An 8,095-nucleotide genomic window follows, 5' to 3' on the forward strand; every position below is an offset into this window, starting at 1 on the left:
TCTTCTAATCCTCCCCAAATAACAACCACTATGGAATATCTGAAAGTTGGTGAGATTCCTAAGATCATTTATAATATTACTTATAACAGGTTTGGGGTTTTTTTTTTTTTAAGATTTAATTTATTTGACAGAGAGAGAGAGACAGCTAGAGAGGGAACACAAGCAGGGGGAATGGGAGAGGGAGAAGCAGGCTTCCCGCGGAGCAGGGAGCCCTATGCGGGACTCGATCCCAGGACCCTGGGATCATGACCTGAGCCGAAGGTAGACACTTAACGACTGAGCCACCCAGGCGCCCCTATAATAGGTTTTTAAAGCTGTCTGTAACCAGTGTATTCCACATCTGACAGCCACACATTATGTGACTTCAGGAAGGTTACTCAGCCTTCTTGTGACTCCAGGTTTTTGTGTGTTTGTTTGCTTGTTTGTTTGTTTTAATGGGGCTAGGAATATCACTCTGGGAAAATATTTCTACCCCTAGTTAGAATGTGGAAAGTCAAAAGAGATCATTGCTACCACTGTGATAGATCAAGAGAAATGACCGAAAATGAACCCCGTGGAGGAAAAGATTTTTGAAAAAGTGGAAAGTGTATAGAAGATCTATAAACCATTATTGAATGTTCTACCACACATGTCGCTGGAGTCTCCGAAAGTGGGGAGTGAATGGAGCCAGACATATTTGAAGAGATAAAGGTTGAGACAATTTTCCAAAACTGCTGGACGACACCCAACCACCTACAAAAAGCTCAGAGAACCCTCAGAAAAGAAAGGCAAAGAAAACGCCACCTAGGGCTTCAGAGGCAACTGCTGACAACCCAGACAGAGACAATCTCACAAGCAGTTGGGAAAAAAAAGACAAATGACATCAAGGGGGAAAGGGGAGACTTCCTTTTTTTTTTTTTAAGATTTTATTTATTGGACAGAAAGAGACACAGCGAGAGAGGGAACACAAGCAGGGGGAGTTGGAGAGGGAGAAGCAGGCCTCCCGCCGAGCAGAGAGCCCCATGTGGGGCTCGATCCCAGGACCCTGAGATCATGACCTGAGCGGAAGGCAGACGCTTAAAGACTGAGCCACCCAGGTGCCCTTCCTGGAGACTTCTAATCAGAAAAAACAAAGCCAAGAGGACAAACAATTGGCAACTTTAAAAGAGCAAAAGGAAAAAGAAACTATCTTACAATTCTGTATCCAGTTTTGCTCCAGGACATCACTCTTAGCCAATAGCAGGTGATACCTTCATTGTGTCCTCCAGCCCGGGGATGTGAGGTCTTGGCTGAGCTTTCTTTTACATTTGCAAAGCGCACTAGGACAGCCACCTGGCCCACAGGACCGTCCACTCCTTCAGCAGCACTAAGCTCAAGTAGGACTTCCAGAAGGAGCAACTCCTGATTAGCGTAGTGGTTCCTGGCCTCCGTATCACCTGGGGAACCACCTGGGCTACTTTACAAAATCAAGCACATCCAAGCTCCACACCTTGAGATTCTGATTTCATCGTTCTGGGTTGTGTCTGAGCGTTTTCTTTTTTAATTTAGCAAAATAATTATAGTGAACAGCCAAGTAGCTTGCAACCTATTGTTTAAAGAGGGTGCTTTCTCCTTGTAGGACAGACAGGATTTCAATACCAACACTGTTTCCTCTGTTGACTAGTATGTAACAGTTTCCCAACCGTTTTTAAAAATCAGTAGCTGGAACTGTCTCCGGCAAGATTGCTGTACAGCTGACTTGCTCCCAAATTTGGATGCCCGTTGGTATCCCCAGGAGAGTTTTAAATAATTCTGATGCCTAGATCATGAGCTATTCTGATTTACTTGGAATAGGTTACAGCCTGGGCATCTGGATTTTTATAAGCTCTTGAGATTTCTAGAAGGTCCAAGCTCCTAGGGAGAGGTTGAGGAATTCTGGCTAACCAGAGGTTGTCGTGGAGAGAAAACAAGAACAGATGGCATCGGACGAACTCCCAAGCCTCTGGCCCACTGACATTGTCCCCGTATTTGCTCAGCCACCGCTTTCCTTCCTCGAAAGGGCATCCTTGGGGCACCCTCTGGCCCACGGCATGTCAGTGCCCAGCTGGCCCCTGCTTCCTGCTGAGAGCTGCTCCTTACAGGGATCTCACATGTATTCCCCTGCTCTCTGGTGCCCAGGAACAAAATGGAAACCTCATTACATCAAAGTTGAAGGGGTTGCTGGAAAACAAATGGTTGCTGCTGTCTGGGATTCTAGATTCTAGATCTTCTCCTATATTATCTTCTATTGGAGGCCCGGCGGGGGGGGGTGGGGGGGGTGGGGCGGATTCCTGAGCATTGCGGCAGCCTGTCACCACCCTCTGCAACTGTTACCACTACAGGGAAAACTGCCCCCTGATTGATGGCTGGGCTGCATTGTCCCCCTCCCCAACCTCTCCTGGTTGAGAAGGAAGAGGCATCTCCCAGCCATAAATCCAGGGTCTTCGGCATGCATGTTGCTTCCTTGGCTTAAGCAGCCTCATTACCAGGATCATACCATTCAGCCATGGGGAAGATTTAATTGCTGTACAATTTAAATGCCATGTTCCACTGACTTCTGTAAATCCAGTTTCTGTTTTCTGATATTGATGCTTCTGGGGCTGATAATACAGCCACAATTCTCCTCACCTTTGTTTTTGTTTTTTTCCTTTAGTGCCTATTTCTTCTCTTTTATTAAGGTTCAGAGTTTCTCAAAGAATGCTCCCCAAATCATACATTTGTATCACCAGGAGTCACTGTCAAAACCTCAGATTTCTAGACCTACCACAACCCCACTGAATCTTATCTAAAGTAGGACCAGTTACTATAATCTTAACAAGTACCCCAGGTCATTGTAAAGATGGAGCACCACTGATCAGAGGCAGTATCCTGGGAACCAAGCTTCCTGGTGCTGGTCCCAGTGTGGCAGTTTACTGGTTGAATAGCCTTGAGCAACCTCTCTGGGTTTCCGTGTCCTCCTCTGGAAAATGGAGCTGAAATATTATCTACCCTGTAGGATCACTGTGAGGTCAAAATGAACCAGCAGAGCTAACATGCATAGGAGAGTGCCAGGCACACAGTAGGAGCTCATCACCACCAATCCATTCAGTAAGAGAAGATTAACCTCCTGAGACGTCAAAGAATAAAGTAAGGCAGAAGATTATGTTAAGTGCTAAAAGTGTAACAGAAGAACGATCATTAAACACAGCAAAGGTTAAGATACCCCCAGCACACCCGAGGAAAGACGAGCTGTAGAGTCAGATTGGGATGGAAAGAGACTTCACCTTGAACTGAGAAAAATTCAATTCGCCCATCTGGAAATCGGAGTCAAGAATACTACCCAGCTGATTATTATGTTTCCTTTTTCATTTAATTTTTAATGTATGTAATATATAAATATCACATGTCATATGTGATATACATACATATCATATATACAATCACATAGACACATAATTGAATGTGAAATAAATGAATAAAATTGCACACATGCTTTAAAAAAAAAGACTTATAGAAAAATCGAGCAGATAATACAGAGTTCCTACACACCTCCTGCCTGCAGTTTCCCCATTATTAACATCTTGCATTAGTGCGTAGAACTAGTGCATAGGACGTTCATTACAATCCATGAACCACTGGATGTAATAATTCATGAACCACAATAATGTAATAATACATTATTGTTAACTAAAGTCCAAAGCATAGATAGATTCACTCTGTGTTTTCAGTTCTATAGGTTCTGACAAATGTATAATGACATTTATCCACCGTTATAGTATCATACAGAATAGTTTCACTGTCCGAAAACCCCTGTGCTCCACCTGTTCATCGCTTCCCCGCCTTTCCCTCAACCCCTTGAGGACCACTGACTTTTTTACGGTCTCTGTAGTTCTCCTTTGTCCAGAATATCACAGAGTTGGAATCATGCAATCTAGCTTTTTCAGACTATATTCATCATTCCTCCATGTCTTCTCATGGCTTAGTAACTCATTTATTTTTATCATTGAATAATATTCCATTGTATGGATGCAGCACTTTATCCACATACTGAGGGATGTCTTAATTTCTTCCAACTTGGGGCAATTATTAATAAAGCTGCTATACACATTTGTGTGCACACACTTAATTTTTTAATGTTTTCAGCTAATTTGGGTGAATACCACGGAGCACAATTGCTGAAATGTAAGGTGAGACTATGTTTAAGTTTGTAAGAAACTGCCAAACTGTCTTCCAATGTGGCTTTCCTACTTGCATTCCCATTAGCAATGAACTAGAGCCTCTGCTGCTCCTCATCTTTGCCAGCATTTGGCGTTGTCAGTGTTTTGGATTTTTGCCGTTTGAATAGGTGCGTAGTGATATCTCATAGCTTTAATTTGCAATTCCATAATGACACGTGATTCTGAGCATCTTTGCATATGCTTATTTGCTACTTGTAGATTTTGGTGAGGTGTCTGTTCAGCTCTTTTTGCCTGTTTCTTGATAGGGTAGTTTGTTTCTTACTGTTTTAAGGGATCTTTGTATTTCCTTCATTAGGTATGTATATGGATACAGGCCCTTCATTGGGTATTTACTTTGCTAATAGTTTTTCCCAATCTATGGCTTGTCTCTTCACTCTCTTTATTAAGACACTATTGTGTCAGAGAGCAGAAATTTTTAATTTTACTGATGTCCACCTTATCATTTTTTTTCTTTAATAGATTGTACTTTTTGTATAACCAAACCCAAGATCTTCTAGATTTTCTCCTATATTACCTTCTAAAAGTGATAGAGTTTTACATTTAGATAAATGACACGTTTTGAGTTAACTTTTGTGAAAAGTGTAAGTTCTGTAATACCAGTATGTATTGTATTTCTAGGGATAAGTTCCCAGGACTAAAACGTCAGGGTCGGAGTGCAATGTAATTTTCACTTTCATAGGTATTGCCAGAATGCATGTTCAGAAAATGCATTAATACTTTATTTTGGCATCATAAAAACATGGGTGGAAAATTTTAGCCATATTCCCACTAGAAATTACTATTACTCTTTTAATCATTTTCTCAGTCTGAGGAGTATGAATGAAGATCTCTGCATTATTTGTATTTTTATTTCCCTTTAGTTGAATTTGAGAATACATTGTACATTTGTCCGCCATTTATTAATTATTGATGCACATATTTGGGATTTTGTTCCAATTGTTTTTTATTGTCAATTTTAAGAACTCTTTATATATCATGGATACAACCCTTTGTTGTCTTCATTACAGTTTATTCCCCCCCAACTTATCATTTTAATTTTTTTTTATGGGCCACTTATTATTGACTTTGTTTCCACCTGAAAACATCAAGCATTGGCTAAAATGTATAAGGAATATTTTAACTGAAGAAATCAGAGTCGAATGAATTACTAGACAACTCACTCTTAGAAGGCTACAGATGAGAAAATCACAGAGAAACCAAGTTCACATTGGCTGGAGAAGAAAATATTGGGCAGGTGGTTGGCAGGTAGAAGGAAATAAAAAATTATTTCAAATATTTGAATGATTGCCACCTGGAAAAAGGATCCCATTAATTCTGAATGGTCGCAAATGATAGAGCTACTTCAAAGGAGAATGACAAGTAGGAAGAATTGTAACGAGGAAGTGTCCTCACGGTCACGGCTGCCCCAGAATTAAATGGTGTCTTAGGATTTAGTGTTCCATGAAATTTCTGAAGATGGTCACCATAAAGATGGAGAACTGGAGGAAAATATCATGCACAGGTCGCTATCGTTCAGAAAAACTGAAACCAGTTGAGGTATTTCAAAGAAAACGAGGCCTTAATACAGACAATTTGGTGATCACAAAACCGTTGGAGGGCTGGAGAAGTTCAAGTCAGGAAGCAGGTGTTAAGCTTTCAGCTTTGCTGCTGCAATTATAGCCTCCTAAGACGGAACAACGCTGCTATCACGCAAGGGTCAATAACATATCAAATGTCACTGCTAGCTTCCCAGCTCCTCTGTAGCCCCTGGAGCAGGTGAAGATCAGGAAAACTCAGAAGCCATTGGGAAAATTAAGTTGCACATCTGCAAAGCCCCTGTGCCCCTGCTGTCCATACTAAAGGAAGAAGAAATGGCGTCTATCTCTCCTCCCCCTTTGTCTAAGTGCCTTTCATTGACAGAATGTAAATGACATCCATGGGGCTGGAAACAAGAGGTTCTGAGCAAGATAGCTCATAGACTTCTAGCCCCTGAAGTACAGAGAGTTAGAAGGACTGGGACAGGGAATACACTGTCAATCAACATCTAGTGGAGGGTTCCAGCACCAGTTTGGGGACAGATGAATGGTTGTACTTGACGCTATGTGGCCTGCTTAAAATCTAGAGAAGTGGGATTCCACAGTAGTCTGTATAGCCTTTTCTTTTTCTGAAATTATTTTTAAAAGTCTTCTCTACTCTGTCTCTGAGGAGCATGAGCAACACTGCCTTTCTAAATGTGATGGAAACGCACCCACTCTATTGCTCTTGTAGATTTTATGCAAATTGTACTTTAAAAAGATGTCATGTCACTGAAGGTGACCATCTTTGTGAGTGCTGAAAAATAAACTTGTTATTTAATTCAATTAGCGTGTATTGAAGAGCACCTTCTATGAGCTGTTAGAGTAATTTCCAAGCCCAAGAGGCCTGGCTCACCCCTGGGGTTGTAGGCACCACCATGCACTGCAAGGCTTCTCCTACCCAGCCACAGAATCCCCCCCTGGTGTCCTCTGGAGAGCAAGGAAATGAGGACCAGCGGCCTGGTGACTTGGGTTAATCACATCATGATATGCGGACAGCTCTTCCATTTATGCACCAAACTTCAGGACTAATTCTACAAGACCACATCGTGAAGAGTAAGGAGTAGATTAGATTGAAGAAAGGAAAAACGCATAAGGGCGGGGTCAGCAAGACAGAAATTCACAATGCCCTTCATCTTTCGTGATCCCATTGAAAGGCATGCCCGAGGCAGTGAAGCAGCCAGAGAGTGTCCCCTCCTCACCTCTCATTCAAGAGAGGTTTGCCATAAGGAGTGCGGCTAGCGGCCAGCCTCCTTTTTGAGGGCCTCTGGGACCTACAGTAAGGCCATGCTGTCCTCAAGCAGCCTCCAGCCAATAGGCTGAGCACCATAAAGATAGTAGGTCCTGCCATTTGTGCCCAGTGTGGAACTCTTCTATGGGCAAGCTGTGCTGGCCATAGAAGAGTTGGCCAAAAGCTATCTCAGAGCTGCATCAGGGGATGCGCGATTCCTAGGGGACCTACCTATGAGTGAAATTGCTGAATGAAAAGGACTTTCTTTACATGGCTGCTAAAGACAGCTCCCATTATAGGTCACCTCATTCGTTCATTTGAGCATTACAATGTCAAACCTGTAGTATATCTCAGAGCTAATTTGGACCAAACTGTATACAGGAATTTATAGTATTTCTAAAGCAAGATGAGCCCTCAAGGACCAGCCTCTCACCGCCATTCGGAAATTACAAATATGATAAACAGAAGATTATTCACGAGGCTTATAAACCAAAGACAAGTGAATTTGTATTGAGTTTGGGAGATGATGACAGATTCCTGTCTAAAAGAAGACAGGACAGAGCGCCTGGGTGGCTCAGTCGTTAAGCGTCTGCCTTCGGCTCAGGTCATGATCCCAGGGTCCTGGGATCGAGACCCGCATCGGGCTCCCTGCTCGGCGGCGAGCCTGCTTCTCCCCCTCCCGCTCCCCCTGCTTGTGTTCCCTCTCTCGCTATCTCTCTATCAGATAAATAAATAAAATCTTTAAAAAATAAAAGATAGGACTCTGAAAGCAGCTAGAATCACCAATGAAACTGAAATTGCTTTCTTTTGTGAAGAAGATTGCAAGAACTACAAAGCTAATCCCATTTAATCCTGGTGGAAACCAAACAGGGGCTTCCTTTGTGCATACTGTTAAGCTCTTTACTCTACTTGTGAGTACAATGCACCTGTCTGAGGTTCTTCTTCCCACCCCTGCCCATCTCCCACCTCTCTTGACATGGCTGGCAGGCCCATAATGGGGTCTGAGCTTTCCCTGCTGATTTCCTCCCCCACTTATCTTTTACAGACATTATCCCCAATAAATGTCTTGCCCTCGTCACTGGGTCTCAGTGTGTACT

The 8,095-nt window shown here is 42.6% G+C and overlaps 1 pseudogene; it reads left to right on the top strand.

Moving 5' to 3' along the window:
* Positions 1 to 6,645: 6,645 nt before the first annotated feature.
* On the top strand, positions 6,646 to 7,893 carry LOC148165072 (UPF0538 protein C2orf76 homolog pseudogene; annotated as a pseudogene).
* The last annotated feature ends 202 nt before the right edge of the window (positions 7,894 to 8,095 follow it).

The sequence above is a fragment of the Eumetopias jubatus genome, unplaced genomic scaffold (genome assembly GCF_037043125.1).
Source record: "Eumetopias jubatus isolate StellerSeaLion01/CBP00866 unplaced genomic scaffold, mEumJub1_p1.0 scaffold_1, whole genome shotgun sequence".
NCBI classification, from domain to species: Eukaryota; Metazoa; Chordata; class Mammalia; order Carnivora; family Otariidae; genus Eumetopias; species Eumetopias jubatus.